Here is a 16,923-nt window from a genome sequence, read left to right on the forward strand (position 1 = left end):
CAAGTATAATATTCAATAAATATATGAAGAATGGACAGCCTTGTCTTGTATTTTGTTTTAGTGAAATTGCTTTGAGGTTCTCTTCATATCATTTGTTGTTGGTTATAGCCTTGCTATAAAATGACCTTTATTATATTTAGGTAGTCTTTTGTATCCATAATCTCTTCAATGCTTTTACCGTGAATGCATGTTGGTTTTTTGTCAAAGGCTATTTTGGCATTTGTTGAGATGGTCATGTGAGTTTTTTTATTTCAGTTTGTTTATATGATAGATTACATTGACAGATTTTTATATATTCAATCCTGAATTTCATATAGTCATCCCTGTATTTCTGGGATGAAGCCTACTTCATCATTGTGGATAATGTTTTCTATGAGTTTTTTGTTATTAGCATAAATAATACAAGTATTTTAAATTTGAAAATGTGAACTAGAGAAGATCAAGCAGTAGCTACTGGTTTATAAAAAGTCATTATTAGCATTTAGAAATATTGTGAGTCACTCCACATGGATGGTGTGATCCAAACTCAGGTTCTCTGAAAGAAAGTCATAATGGGTCTTAAACCACAAAGACATCACTTCAGCTCCATCAATGACATCTGTTTGCTAATGTTACATAACTACCCAACAATGGCCATACAGTGGGTGAGATATCTGAAAGGGCTTAAAAATGAGAGAGAGAGAGAGCGTTTCACACAGATTTTTGCTGTTTGCTGGGGCGTGCCGCAGAGAGATTTCCCGACTCAGCAATAGCAGCAGAAAAAAAGCCACGCCATTTTAAAACAAGGCTTCCTGGGCCTTGCTACTGGTGCAAACTCCAGCTATGGAGCATTTGTGGGCCCGGATGTATGTGTTCCCGCTCGGGATCGGGAAGAAAGTACTCTGAGATCATGCCTGTTATTCAGTGCTCCCTGCCTGGGCAGGCAGCGGGATCAGGTTTACTAGGGGTGCACAACGCCGCCACACAAAGAGATGGTTCCAGGCTTTGCAGTGCTCTGTGTGGCAGATTTGTCTATAACTCAGATAAAAAGAGTTTATGTGCTACACACTCATTCTCAGAGTTAAATTGCTGAGTGGCTCCTACCTGGCGGCCCCAGAACTAGCACTATTTTGAAATTGGAGAGAGGTGGAGCCAACATCCAGAGCAGCTGCAACCAAGCTGCTTAACATTTTAAATGCTCTTCAAGACAGTACAGAATTAAAGACGATGCAATAGGACAGATTCAGACATAAAAGACCTCTAAATGGGTCACAGTGTTATTACACATTACGCAGGCTTGGGATAGAGAAGAAAAAGAGTATAGAAAGTCATAAAACAAAGCTAATGCTTTAAAAAAAAAAGGTAAAGTCTATAAAGAGACAGAGTATGGGTAGCCATAGATTAAAAAATGAAGAAAAATAAGCCACATAAAAATGGAAAATTCACAGAGATTCTGGATTATGTTTATTGTGTTTTCTTTAAATTTTTTGACCGTGAAGGAGCTAATTATAGAGAGATATTTCGTTGTGTAGTCTGCTAAGCTAAACCGGCATATATGTTTTAAAGGTATCATGACTTCAGAATTTGGGTCTAAGGATATGATGCTTTGGAAAAGAGGTTTTTCTTTTGTTTTCACATTCTGCTACATTTTCCAAAAACACCTGGGCTGAGTGAAATGGCCCATGAGAATGGGGTGTATATAGGAGCCAGCAAAAGAAAGTAAAAATCGACATATTTGCAATTCCTGGAAAATTCTAAGCCTGAGCAGTGTGGCTTGTGATGTGCTATACAGAAAAACATCCAATAGGCACCAACATATACAAGCCTGCTTTTATGACAGTTGTCCACTATAGATAACACACTTGCAGCAATGATTCCTTTCTTTCCAGGTGGTTCTACACCCTTGGAGGAACATGGGATACACTTCCCTGGTGTTGTACATCTGTGGTCCTCAATGCTAGCTATAAATACAAGGTGGAAGATAAATTGGAGAACGCCTCATGCTCAGATACCATGATGTAACTCACTCAGGCATTAAGTCCCCTGATAGGAAGTTATGTTGGACAAATTTTTAGTGACACCAAACTGTTTGGGGAATATCACTAGATATGAGGTCAGTGGACTGTGTCAGAAGATCAACAATGCAGCTTGAAGTGAAGGCTGTGGAAGGACACATGTAGACAAGGCTCATAAAGAAACACTGGGAATTCTATATCCAAGTCCAGTTCAAGGAGAGACAGTCTCAGAAACAGAACAGTGGCAACCCAACGAAAATGAACAGTATGTCATATGTCAAAGATACAGAGTGCTCATATAAGGCCGGTGCTCCTATTGTATGGAGAATCGACAATTAATCCAAATCCAGCAATTCCTTCCCAAAAGGAAAAAAACGGGGAAGATGTTTCAACACAGTCAAAAGCATGGGTGAACAATGTCTTGGGTAACTGTGAGCAAGGCTCTAGGATAAAAGTCATTTTAACTCAGGTGCGTTTTGTTCCCTCGATTGCTCTTGTCCATGATTTCATGCTTCCTGTTACAAATATTTACATTCAATTTATAAGAATGTCTATTTTTAATTTTTTTCTTTTTCTTTTTTTTTTTAAACAGGGATTCTCTGTGTATGTAGCCCAGGATATCCTGGAAGCAGCTTTGTAGACCAGTCTGGCCTCAAACTCAGAAATGTGTCTGTCTCTGCCTCCAGAGTTCTGGGATTAAATGTGTGTGCTACCACCACCTGGTGACATGTTGATTCTTGTTGGCTGTTGGACCATAGCTACAGAACTCCATCTGGTGACATGTTGATTCTTGCTGGCTGTTGGACCATAGCTACAGAACTCCATCTGGTGACATGTTGATTCTTGCTGGCTGTTGGACCATAGCTACAGAACTCCACCTGGTGACATGTTGATTCTTGTTGGCTGTTGGACCATAGCTACAGAACTCCAGCTGGTGACATGTTGATTCTTGTTGGCTGTTGGACCATAGCTACAGAACTCCAGCTGGTGACATGTTGATTCTTGTTGGCTGTTGGACCATAGCTACAGAACTCCACCTGGTGACATGTTGATTCTTGCTGGCTGTTGGACCATAGCTACAGAACTCCATCTGGTGACATGTTGATTCTTGTTGGCTGTTGGACCATAGCTACAGAACTCCACCTGGTGACATGTTGATTCTTGTTGGCTGTTGGACCATAGCTACAGAACTCCATCTGGTGACATGTTGATTCTTGTTGGCTGTTGGACCATAGCTACAGAACTCCATCTGGTGACATGTTGATTCTTGCTGGCTGTTGGACCATAGCTACAGAACTCCATCTGGTGACATGTTGATTCTTGCTGGCTGTTGGACCATAGCTACAGAACTCCATCTGGTGACATGTTGATTCTTGCTGGCTGTTGGACCATAGCTACAGAACTCCAGCTGGTGACATGTTGATTCTTGTTGGCTGTTGGACCATAGCTACAGAACTCTACCTGGTGACATGTTGATTCTTGTTGGCTGTTGGACCATAGCTACAGAACTCCAGCTGGTGACATGTTGATTCTTGTTGGCTGTTGGACCATAGCTACAGAACTCCATCTGGTGACATGTTGATTCTTGCTGGCTGTTGGACCATAGCTACAGAACTCCACCTGGTGACATGTTGATTCTTGTTGGCTGTTGGACCATAGCTACAGAACTCCAGCTGGTGACATGTTGATTCTTGCTGGCTGTTGGACCATAGCTACAGAACTCCATCTGGTGACATGTTGATTCTTGCTGGCTGTTGGACCATAGCTACAGAACTCCAGCTGGTGACATGTTGATTCTTGCTGGCTGTTGGACCATAGCTACAGAACTCCATCTGGTGACATGTTGATTCTTGTTGGCTGTTGGACCATAGCTACAGAACTCCATCTGGTGACATGTTGATTCTTGCTGGCTGTTGGACCATAGCTACAGAACTCCATCTGGTGACATGTTGATTCTTGCTGGCTGTTGGACCATAGCTACAGAACTCCATCTGGTGAAAGGATATGCTGAGTGCTAGTCTCACTGTACCCTGAATCCAGATATGGCCTTCTGCTTTGCTTTCATACTTTTCTATATACTGAAGAAATCCAATTCTTTCCAATCTGGTGTAACTTTTCATAAAGAATATACTATGCCAGGTCACTGAATAATCAGCTACATATTAAGTTGTTGCAAATACCGGACCTCATTTTATAACCCAACACCAAATGTCAGCCAGAACAACCAATTTGTAGTCAACATCTGGAGCCGTTCTTTAAATCATGGTGGCCAGTGTCAAACGCCCAGATGGAACTACCTGCACTGACTCTGTACTCACTTCTCTGCTTTACTCTAAACATGGAAGCAGCTTTTACCTTGTCCCTTCTTCACAACACCTTTTGCTAAATTGGTGCATATTTCTCCAACTCACACCAGGACTGGGAAAGACCTTCTTTCTAGGAAAACACTTGCAGCCACTGAGGTGGAGGCTTCTCTGTACCCAGGACTCTAGAAAGAATCAGCAGAAGATCCTGGCAAACTTATTTATTATAGTTGACCCCACTCCCATCATTCTAGCCAGTGAGGACTCTGCTGAAAGCAGTGGTGGCAGTTCTCAGCTCCTGGCCACCAATTCTGTTTCAAATGTGACGGGCTCACCCATGTCTGAACTAATAGGGTTGGCTCGATTGTGTTGTGGTGGGGAGGTACATGGCCTGCACTCCTTAGTGTTGCAGCTGGTGGGAGTCAGGGATAAATTTCCAACTCATATGACCATAAGACCAGCTCTCCCACAAGCTTCAGACATTGATTGGTGGGCAGAAGGTCATCATTCCCTGCCCATGCCACCACAAGACAGGAGAAGTGGGGAGTGCTCCCCATGCTCACAGCTTTGTGGATGACTTACGCACACCTGTGCTAACGAGGTTGACTCTATTGTGCTGTTCTGGCAAGGTGCAGAGCCTGCTCACCCTAGTTTCTATATGTTTGGTGGCAGGTGGCATGGACAGGGGAGAGCTTCCCTCTTTCCCCTCTCCCTGGCCCAGAAATACCTGGGGAAGGTGGAATGGCTGGCCCTATGGTCACAAGAGCTCAAGACATTCTTTTCATTGATGTCCCTCCTCTCAGATGATTTTAGCTTGTGTCAAGTTGTTAGAAAATGATCCAGCACAATTGACCCCATATCATTTTTTATTGAGCTCTACATTTTTCTCTGCTCCTCTCCTTGCCTCTCCCCTCCTCTTCAATCCTCCTCCAAGGTCCCTATGCTCCCAATTTACTCAGGAGATCTTGTCTTTTTCTACTTCTCATGTAGATTAGATCCATGTATGTTTCTCTTAGGGTTCTCACTCTTACCAAGTTTGAGTGTCAGCATGAGGTACAATCTTGTTTGCCTCCAGAGCACAGCTTCTCTGTGCTCTCAGGAAACACTTCTCAGAAGATTTCACCTCAGCAATGCTGGGTTCTTCTTAATCAACTCTACTTTCTCAGCTCCAGCTGACAAGCATTGATTATCCCAGTAAAACAAAGGTTTGACTCACTATAGTAGTTCTGGTATCTTGTTAATCATGGCTGATTATTCAGTCCCAGTTAATCAGAATCACAGAATCTTAAGTCAAAATAACAAATGGCCCAAATAGAGTCTTCAAACTTCACTCTGAAACTTCACAAGCCAAACTTCAATTCTCTGCATCGCCCTCAACATTCTCATAATCTGAGCTCCTACAGAACAGCTCATCAAGTGTTAAACACTCAAAGGCTTTTCTTGTACAAAGTTCCAAAGTCCCTCTACAATCATCCTACAACAAAAACAATGTCAGGTCTGTTCCAGCAATACTCCACTCATTGCACCAACTTGTCTTAGTTAGAGTTTCTGTTGCTGCAATAAATCACCAAGACCTAAGACCAAGTTGGGGAAGAAAGGGTTTATCTTGCTCACACTTCCACATTTTAGTCCATCCTTGAAGGAAGTCAGGACAGGAACTCAAATAGGTAGGAGGTAGGAGCTGAGGCAGAGGCCATGAAGAGGTGTTGCGTAGTGGATTGCTCAGCCTGCTTTCTTATAGAACTTAGGACCACCAGCGTAGGAACGGAACCTCTGACAATGGACTGGGCCCTCCCAATCCATCACTAATTAAGAAAATGCCTTATAGCTAGATCTTATTGAGGCATTTTCTTTCTGAGGGGGTTGAAATATGGTTTATTTATGCATCCTTTGCTATCCTGGAACTATGTCTGTAGACCAGGCTGGCCATGGATTCACAGAGATTTGCCTGCCCATGCCTCCTGAAAGCTGGGATTAAAGATGTGTGACCCCATTGCTGGCTTGGAGGCATTTTCTTCATTGGGGTTCCTTCCTCTCAGATGAATATCTTGTGTCACGTTGACATAAACCCATGCAGTACTCCAAGAAGCTAGTTCATGCACTAGGGATCAATACTGGTGCCACTGCCAGTGGCCCTATAAGCACGAGCCATACAATTGTTACCCACATTCAGGGGACCTAGTTCCTTCCTATTGATGTTTCCCAGCTGTCAGTCCAGAGTCGAACTTCTACTAGCTCAGGTCAGCTGCTCCTGTGGGTTTTTCCATCATGGTCTTGACTCCTTTGCTCATATTAATCACTCCTCCCTATCTATGACTAGACTCCATGATCTTGGCCCAGAGCTTAGCTGTGGATCTCTACATCTGTTTCCTATCAATTACTGAATGAAGGTACCATTCCCTATGGAGGTATACCTTGCTCAGCCTAGATATGGGGGTCCTCGATCTTGCCTCAAGTGTTATGAAAGACTTTTCTGACTCCCCATGGTAGACCTTACCTTCTCTGAGGAATGGATTGGGGTGTGATGAAAGGAAGGTTTGGGGAGCAGGAGGAAGGGAGGGAGAGGCAATTGGTATTGGTGTGTAAAATAAAAAAGATTGTTTAAAAAAATAAAAAAATATGTAGTTCAGGGTACTATTGCTGAAAGAAGTGGACATATATTTCATCCTTAACCCAAAAGCAATCTCTATTTTATAACCAGCTGCTAATGAAAATTTAATTTCCTCCAAAGGAGTCTTCCTGGAGAAACCAACTACTTTTAAGGGTAGGCTACATGCCCAATAGTAGATGGCCAACAGAAAATAAACTCAATGCCATCTTTTCAATTTGGTGTATGTGTGTCTTTTGAGTATGTTATTACATGCATATCTGAATGTAGGTGCTCTTGGAAGCCAGAAGAGGGAACTAATTCATTGTAGCTATTGTTTTTTTTGTTTATTTTTTATTTTTTTTAATTTATTTATTTATTAAGGATTTCTGCCTCCTCCCCGCAACCGCCTCCCATTTACCCCCCCCCCCCCGATCAAGTCCCCCTCCCTCATCTGCTCGAAGAGCAATCAGGGTTCCCTGACCTGTGGGAAGCCCAAGGACCACCCACCTCTATCCAGGTCTCCTAAGGTGAGCATCCAAACTGCCTAGGCCCCCCAAAGCCAGTACGTGCAGTAGGATCAAAAACCCACTACGATTGTTCTTGAGTTCTCAGTATTCCTCATTGTCCTCTATGTTCAGCTAGTCCGGATTTATCCCATGCTTTTTCAGACCCAGGCCAGCTGGCCTTGGTGAGTTCCCGATAGAACATCCCCATTGTCTCAGTGTGTGGGTGCGCCCCTCGCGATCCTGAGTTCCTTGCTCGTGCTCAGTCTCCTTCTGCTCCTGATTTGGACCTTGAGATTTCTGTCCCGTGCTCCTCTGTCTCTGTCTCCTTTCATCGCCTGATGAAGGTTAATATTCATGAGGATGCCTATGTGTTTGTCTTTGGGTTCACCTTCTTACTTAGCTTCTCTAGGAACCTGCATTATAAGCCCAATGTCCTTTATTTATGGCTAGAAACCAAATATGAGTGAGTACATCCCATGTTCCTCTTTTTGGGTCTGGCTTACCTCACTCAGGATAGTGTTTTCTTTTTTTTTAAATTTATTTATTTATTTATTTATTAAGGATTTCTGCCTCCTCCCCGCAACCGCCTCCCATTTCCCTCCCCCTCCCCCGATCAAGTCACCCTCCCTCATCTGCTCAAAGAGCAGTCAGGGTTCCCTGACCTGTGGGAAGCCCAAGGACCGCCCACCTCTATCCAGGTCTCCTAAGGTGAGCATCCAAACTGCCTAGGCTCCCCCAAAGCCAGTACGTGCAGTAGGATCAAAAACTCACTGCAATTGTTCCTGAGTTCTCAGTATTCCTCATTGTCCTCTATGTTCAGCTAGTCCGGATTTATCCCATGCTTTTTCAGACCCAGGCCAGCTGGCCTTGGTGAGTTCCTGATAGAACATCCCACTGTCTCAGTGTGTGGGTGCACCCCTCGCGGTCCTGAGTTCCTTGCTCGTGCTCCGTCTCCTTCTGCTCCTGATTTGGACCTTGAGATTTCTGTCCCGTGCTCCTCTGTCTCTGTCTCCTTTCATCGCCTGATGAAGGTTAATATTCATGAGGATGCCTATGTGTTTGTCTTTGGGTTCACCTTCTTATTTAGCTTCTCTAGGAACCTGCATTATAAGCCCAATGTCCTTTATTTATGGCTAGAAACCAAATATGAGTGAGTACATCCCATGTTCCTCTTTTTGGGTCTGGCTTACCTCACTCAGGATAGTGTTTTCTATTTCCATCCATTTGTATGCAAAATTCAAGAAGTCCTTGTTTTTTACTGCTGAGTAATACTCTAATATGTATATATTCCATACTTTCTTCATCCATTCTTCCGTTGAAGGGCATCTAGGTTGTTTCCAGGTTCTGGCTATTACAAACAATGCTGCTATGAACATAGTTGAGCATATACTTTTGTTGTATGATAGGGCCTCTCTTGGGTATATTCCCAAGAGTGGTATTGCTGGATCCAGGGGTAGGTTGATCCCGAATTTCCTGAAAAACCGCCACACTGCTTTCCAGAGTGGTTGCACAAGTTTGCATTCCCACCAGCAATGGGTGAGTGTCCCCCTTTCTCCACAACCTCTCCAGCAAAGGCTATCATTGGTGTTTTTTATTTTAGCCATTCTGACAGGTATAAGATGGTATCTTAAAGTTGTCTTGATTTGCATTTCCCTGATCGCTAGGGAAGTTGAGCATGACCTTAAGTGTCTTTTGGCCATTTGAAGTTCTTCTGTTGAGAATTGTGTGTTCAGCTCAGTGCCCCATTTTATAATTGGATTGATTAGCCTTTTACGGTCTAGTTTCTTGATTTCTTTATATATTTTGGAGATCAAACCTTTGTCTGTTGTGGGGTTGGTGAAAATCTTCTCCCAGTCAGTGGGTAGCCTTTTTGTCTTAGTGACAGTGTCCTTTGCTTTACAGAAGCTTCTCAGCCTCAGGAGGCCCCATTTATTCAATGATGCCCTTAGTGTCTGTGCTGCTGGGGTTATACGTAGGAAGTGGTCTCCTGTGCCCATGTGTTGTAGAGTACTTCCCACTTCCTCTTCTATCAGGTTCAGTGTGTTCGGACTGATATTGAGGTCTTTAATCCATTTGGACTTGAGTTTTGTGCATGGTGATAGATATGGATCTATTTTCATTCTTTTACAGATTGACATCCAGTTTTGCCAGCACAATTTGTTGAAAATGCTGTCTTGTTTCCATTGTATACTTTTAGCTCCTTTATCGAAAATCAGGTGCTCAAAGGTTTGTGGGTTAAAGTCAGGGTCTTCTATTCGATTCCATTGGTCGACTTCTCTGTTTTTATGCCAATACCAGGCTGTTTTCAATACTGTAGCTCTATAATAGAGTTTGAAGTCAGGCATGGTAATGCCTCCAGACAATCCTTTATTGTATAAGATTGTTCTGGCTATTCTGGGTTTTTTGTTCCTCCATATAAAGTTGATTATTGTATTCTCCAGATCTGTGAAGAATTTTGATGGGATTTTGATGGGGATTGCATTGAATCTATAGATTGCTTTTGGTAGAATTGCCATTTTTACTATGTTGATCCTCCCAATCCAAGAGCAAGGGAGGTCCTTCCATTTTCTGGTGTCTTCTTCAATTTCTTTCTTCAAAGACTTATAGTTCTTGTCGAATAGGTCTTTCACTTCCTTGGTCAGGGTTACCCCTAGATATTTTATGCTATTTGTGGCTATCGTGAAAGGTGATGCTTCTCTGATTTCCCTCTCTGCTTCCTTATCCTTAGTGTAAAGGAAGGCAACTGATTTTTTGGAGTTGATCTTGTATCCTGCCACATTACTAAAGGTGTTTATCAGCTGTAGGAGTTCTTTGGTAGAATTTTTGGGGTCACTTATGTAAACTATCATATCATCTGCAAATAACGAAAGCTTAACTTCTTCCTTTCCAATACAAATCCCCTTGATCTCCTTATGTTGTCTTATTGCTATTGCTAGAACTTCAAGTACTATATTGAAGAGGTATGGAGAGAGTGGACATCCTTGTTGTGTTCCTGATTTTAGTGGGATGGCTTTGAGTTTTTCTCCGTTCAATTTAATGTTAGCTGTTGGCTTGGTGTAAATAGCTTTTATTATATTTAGGTAGGATCCTTGTATCCCTATTCTCTCCAAGACCTTTATCATAAAGGGGTGTTGAATTTTGTCGAATGCTTTTTCAGCATCTAATGAAATGATCATATGATTTTTTTCTTTCAGTTTATTTATATGGTGGATTACATTGATAGATTTTCGTATGTTGAACTAGCCCTGCATCTCTGGGATGAAGCCTACTTGATCATCATGCATAATTTTTCTAATGTATTCTTGGATTCGGTTTGCCAGTATTTTGTTGAGGATTTTTGTGTCAATATTCATGAGTGAGATTGGCCTGTAATTCTCTTTCCTGGTTGAGTCTTTGTGTGGTTTTGGTATCAAAGTAACTGTAGCTTCATAGAAGGAGTTTGGTAATGACCCTTCTGTTTCTATATTGTGGAATACATTAAGGAGTATAGGAATTAGCTCTTCTTGGAAGTTCTGGTAGAATTCCGCATTGAAACCATCTGGTCCTGGGCTTTTTTTGGTAGGGAGGTTTTTGATAACCTCTTCTAATTCTTCGTGACTAACAGGTCTGTTTAGATTGTTCACCTGGTCCTGGTTTAACTTTGGTATATGGTATTTATCTAAAAAAGTGTCCATTTCTTTTATATTTTCCAATTTTGTGTTATACAGGCTTTTGTAGTAAGATCTAATGATTCTCTGAATTTCCTCTGTGTCTGTGGTTATGTCCCCCTTTTCATTTCTGATCTTATTTATTTGTATGTTCTCTCTCTGTCGTTTAATTAGTTTGGATAGGGGTTTGTCGATCTTATTGACTTTCTCCAAGAACCAGCTTTTTGTTTCATTGATTCTTTGGACTGTTTTCTGTGTTTCTATTTTGTTGATTTTGGCCCTCAGTTTTATTATTTCCAGTCTTCTACTTCTCCTGGGCACGTCTGCTCCTTTTTTTTCCTAGAGCTTTCAGGTGTGTTGTTAAGTCCCCAATGTATGCATTCTCCGTTTTCTTTAAGTGGGCACTTAGTGCTATGAACTTTCCTCTTAGCACTGCTTTCATTGTGTCCCATAGGTTTGAGTATGTTGTCTCTTTATTTTCATTAAATTCAAGGAAGACTTTAATTTCTTTCTTAATTTCTTCCTTGACCCAGGTGTGGTTCAGTAGTTGACTGTTCAGTTTCCATGAGTTTGTCGGCTTTCTGTGGGTAGCATTGTTGTTGCCTTCTAACTTTAATCCGTGGTGATCAGATAGGACACAGGTGGACACTGATATTTTTTTGTATCTGTGGAGGTTTCCTTTGTTTCCAAGTATGTGGTCAATTTTTGAGAAGGTTCCATGAGCTGCAGAGAAGAAGGTATATTCTTTCCTATTTGGGTGGAATGTTCTATAGATGTCTGTTAAGTCCATTTGCTTCATTACCCTCCAATAATTCTCTTAATTCTCTATTAGGTTTCTGTCTGATTGACCTGTCCCTTGGAGAGAGAGTGTGTGTGGTTTGATGTCTGCTTTGAGTTCTAGTAATATTTCTTTTACATAAGTAGGTGCTTTTATATTGGGGGCGTAGATATTCAGAATTGAGACATCATCCTGATGAATTGTTCCTGTTATGAGTATAAAGTGACCATCTCGGTCTCTTCTGATTGATTTTAGTTTGAAGTCAGTTTTGTTAGAAATTAATATGGCCACACCTGCTTTTTTCTTAGGACCATTTGCTTGAAACACCTTTTCCCAACCCTTTCCTCTGAGTAGGTGCCTGTCTTTGTGGTTGAGATGTGTTTCTTGCAAACAGCAGAATGTTGGATCCTGTTTTCGTATCCAATCTTTTCGCTTGTGCCTTTTTATGGGTAAATTGAGCCCATTAATATTAACTGATATTAATGACCAGTGGTTGTTTACTCCGGTTATTCTTATTGCTTTTGGTCGTAGAGATTGTGTGTCTCCCTTCTTTGAGATGTGCTGGTGAATGGTCACTAGATGCCTGGGTTATTGTAGGCAGTGTTGGCAGTGTTGGATTCCTTGGGTTGCGATTTTCCTTCTATTACTCTGTAGGGCTGGATTTGTGGCTACGTATTGTTTAAATTTATTCTTGTCCTGGAATGTCTTGTTTTCTCCATTGATAATGAATGATAGCTTGGCTGGGTATAGTAGTTTGGGTTTGCATCCATGGTCTCTTAGCTTCTGCAGTACATCTATCCAGGACCTTCTGGCTTTCATAGTTTCCATAGAGAAGTCAGGTGTAAGTCTGATCGGTTTACCTTTATAAGTTACTTGCCCTTTTTCGTTTGCAGCTCTTAATATTCTTTCTTTAACCTGTATATTTTGTGTTTTGATTATATATGGCGAGGAGATGTTTTTCTTTGATCCAGTCTGTTTGGTGTTCTGTATGCTTCTTGAATATTTAAATGAATATCTTTCTTTAAGTTGGGAAAGTTTTCTTCCATAATTTTGTTGAATATATTTTCTGGGCCTTTGAGCTGTGACTCTTCTCCATCTTCTATTCCTATTATTCTTAAGTTTGGCTTTTTTATTGTGTCCCATATTTCCTGAATGTTTTGTGTTGAGAATTTGTTGGCTTTGCTGTTTTCTTTGATCTGTTCGTTTATTTTCTCTATGGTGTCCTCAGCATCTGAGATTCTTTCTTCTATCTCTTGTATTCTATTGATTATGCTTGTTTCTGTAGACTCTGCTCGTTGACCTAGATTTTCCATATCCGGCTGGTCCTCAGTTTGTATTTTCTTCCTTGCCTTCATTTCAGTTTTCAATTCTTGAACTGTTTCCATTACCTGTTTGATCGTTTTATCTTGGTTTCCCAGGGTATCATGTACATATTTACTCATTTCTTCAAACTTTTTGTTATACTTCTCATCCATTTCTATAAGGGCATTTTTTACTTGTTGTTTAAGGGACTCTATTGCGTTCATAATGTCAATTTTTTACACTTCTTCTGTGTTAGATTGCTCAAATACTTCTGTTGTAAGATCCTTGGGTTCTGGTGTTTTCATGTTGTTTTTCAGATTATTGTGTGAGTTCTTGCCTTGGCGTCTGCCCATCTCCTCCTATTAATCCTATCTAATGGGTCTTTAAAAAACCAGATCAGGTTTCCCTGCTGGCCCAGTGCTCCGCTTACAAAATGCCCTCGCTCTGTTTCCTGGTTCCTGCCACAGGCCAAGAACCTTCTCACCCCTCCAAAGGGTCTTCAGGACAGGACCAGGCTCCCCGTTTGCCAGTGACCTGGCCAACCAAAGGCCTACCTCTTTGAGTTGATTGTAGTAGGGCGATCTGCTCTCCTTATTGCACGTCTGGCCCTGCCGCTTGTGTCTGCTGCCGCGCTGGTCTCCCAAAGCCTCTTCCTGAATGCGGTGTCGCTACACCGCTATGCCGTGTCTGGCCGCCGCTAAGCCTCTGTGCGTCTGGCCGCCGCTAAGCCTCTGTGCGTTTGGCCGCCGCTAGGCCTCTGTGCGTCTGGCCGCCGCCACGCCTCTGTGCGTCTGGCCGCCGCTACCCATTGTAGCTATTGTTATAGGAAGGTGTGAAGTGCAAGTTGTGGGGAATGGATAGTAAACCCATCTCCTCGGAAAAAAACACACATGACTTTAAATGCTGAGACACCTTTCCATCTTTCTCAATATCCTTTATATCTATTTATCAAAACATTTTTCTCTCTCTCTCTTCTAAATTCTACTCTTGTTGCTCCCAGGATGCAGTAGGATTCCCTTTTCTTTCCATAAAGGATGGCAAATTTGTTTTACAATCTGAAAGCATTATTTCATCCTACTAAAAGACTTATCTCTGTTTGCATTTGCATTCAAAGTCTAATCTTTACTCAGATATCAATAGAATTACATAGAGTTTATGTCAAATCTTACTGTGCAATTGTGAAAGAAAGGAAAATGTCTCCTATGAGCTAATGTTCAAGAACATGATCTTATAAAGTATGTGGCTTTGTGGATGATAATACATCACAGTGTACAGAAAAGTAATATATATGTCATTGCTGTGCTTCCTCATTAGAAGAAATGATGAGAACCATTAGCCATTCATATGGTTTGCACTGTATTGTATTAGGTGATTCTGTACCAATACTGTAGTTGTCAGATAAATTTATGAAATGTGTGTTAAGGAAGATATTTTATTCCTTAACTTTTGAAGAGAATTTCTCTCTGGTCTTAACAAAATTATGTAACACTTGGGGATAAAAATGCATCCCAGTAGGCCTGCACTGGAAGCCAAGATGGACAAGACCTCCACAGCCACCATTATCTTGCCCTTGGTGCTGTGGTAGACAGGGAGGAATGTTATCCAGACACTGCAAAACAACAGCATGCTGAAGGTCAGCAACTTGGCTTCATTGAATGTGTCAGGGAGATTCCTGGCCAAGAATGCAACAATGAAGCTCCCTAATGCAAGGGAGCCATGATATCCCAGGACACAATAGAATGCAGTAACTGAGCCCTTGTTGCATACAATGAGGATTTGGCCATGCTCAGAATGCACATCATTTTCAATAAATGGAGGAGAAAATTTCAGCCAGATTGAACAGAGAATTATTTGGATGAATGTACAGATGACAATGATGTAGTTGGGCATACCAGAAACCAGAAAATACCTCATCCTTGTTCCAGGGGCTGTGACTTTAAAAGCAAGTAGCACAGTCATTGTTTTGGCCAATACAGTGGAAACAGCCACAGTGAATACAACTCCAAATGTGATTTGTTGCAGAATGCAGGTAGCTGAGTTGGGATGCCCAATGAAAAGCAAGGGACAGAGAAAACAAAAGATGAGTGAAATTAGCAAGATGTAGCTGAGATTCTGGTTATTGGCCTTCACAATGGGAGTGTTGTGATGCTTCACAAATATCCCAAGAACCACAGTTGTGAATGCAGAGAAGAACAAGGCCATTAAGGTCAGAACCATCCCTAAGGTATCTTTGTAGTTCAGAAATATCACAGCTTTTTGAAAACACTGGTTCTGCTCTCTGTTGGCATACTGGTCTTCTGGACACTTCACACATTTATCCACATCTGATGGAGACAGAAAACATAATTAGTACAACTTCTGCAATTTATTGACAGATTATTTCAATTAAGTATGTTGAATAAACATTGCCATATTTGCATTCTTTGCTGATGATGTAGTTGAGAGACACTGCTGCATAGCAATACTTTCATTTCATAATACTAATTCATTATCACTATGGGCAATTAAATAAAACAATATGTTGTCCATTTAAGTATTTGTGTTGATGATACAATTTTTTTATATTATCAGAAAATATACATATTTTCAGTACTTTCTGAATGCTAAAATGAATTGACTGAAACTAAAAGTTTAGAGATTAAATAAATAATCAAAGTATTACACAGAGTTTATTTTAATATCTCCTATATCATGGTTACAGAGATGCCTGATTTCTTTCTGTCTGTTTTATGAATGCTTTTCCTGAAATAGATGTATCTTCTATTGGAACAAGTTATGTGATACATTGTTTTAGTATGAATTCACCAGCCCAAACACATTGACATAGAAGAAACAGAAAGCAGAATCTGTAGAGACCTTTGGAGTCTTCATACAACAGGCTAAGATCAACTTCTCAACTAAAAGGAGATTAATTTGTCCAAGAGGACAATGAGTAGGGAATGAGAATGAAAGACAGGAGATAGAGAATGGATAGGAATATTCAATAAGAGAGGAGAGAAGTGGGTTTGGTAAAGGAGAAGATAACACTGTCTCTGGTTAGAGGAGACAGCTATGGCCTGCAGAAAAATAGCAGTTTATAAAGGTAGAAGGGGAACCCCCTGATAGGACAAATAATTTGGTTTTGATTGGACAGCTTAATTAGGACAGCCACAAAACACTTTTTGGTGTAGAAACAAGTAGTAGAAACTTGTACTGGCTTTTTGGGTCCCTAGTCTATTTGGATGCACAGCTTCTTAGGCCTGGATGGGGGGAAGGAGGGCCTTGGACTTCCCACAGGACAGGGTACCCTGCCCTCTGTTAAGGCTGGAGGGGGAGGGAGGAAGGCAAGTAGGGGAGTGAAAGGGGAATGGGAGGGGAAAAGTGGAAATATTTGAATGGAAAAATAAAAAAACAGAAATAATATAAATAAATAAATATTTAAAAATTAACCAAAACCACTTTTTGCTAGTTGGATTTCAATGTTTTGATAGCTGGACATTGATAGTGAGCCTTGGGTGGAATACATGACCATATAAGGTATTAGGGCTTGGTTGCCTATTTTAGGAATTACTAGCTATGTTAGTGTTTCTGTTGGTGTGAAGAAAAACCAGAACCATAGTTACTCTTATAAAGAAAAGCATTTACTTGGGTGTCCTAAAGTTTGGATGCTTATTTATCATCCTGGGACATGTTGGCATACATGGTGCTTGAGAAGAGGCTGAGTATTCTATCTCTTTGATCCATAGGTAATAGGAAGTAAACGTTGTCATTGGGAATTGCCTAAGCACATGAAATCTCAAAATCTCCCTCTTCTATGACACGTT

At 41.2% G+C, this 16,923-nt stretch overlaps 1 pseudogene; it reads right to left on the reverse strand.

Annotated features, from left to right (window-relative positions):
• Positions 1-14,524: 14,524 nt before the first annotated feature.
• The window catches only part of LOC142832611 (vomeronasal type-2 receptor 116-like), a 47,073-nt pseudogene continuing 44,674 nt past the window's right edge, over positions 14,525-16,923 (reverse strand).

The sequence above is a fragment of the Microtus pennsylvanicus genome, chromosome 1 (assembly GCF_037038515.1).
Source record: "Microtus pennsylvanicus isolate mMicPen1 chromosome 1, mMicPen1.hap1, whole genome shotgun sequence".
NCBI lineage: Eukaryota > Metazoa > Chordata > Mammalia > Rodentia > Cricetidae > Microtus > Microtus pennsylvanicus.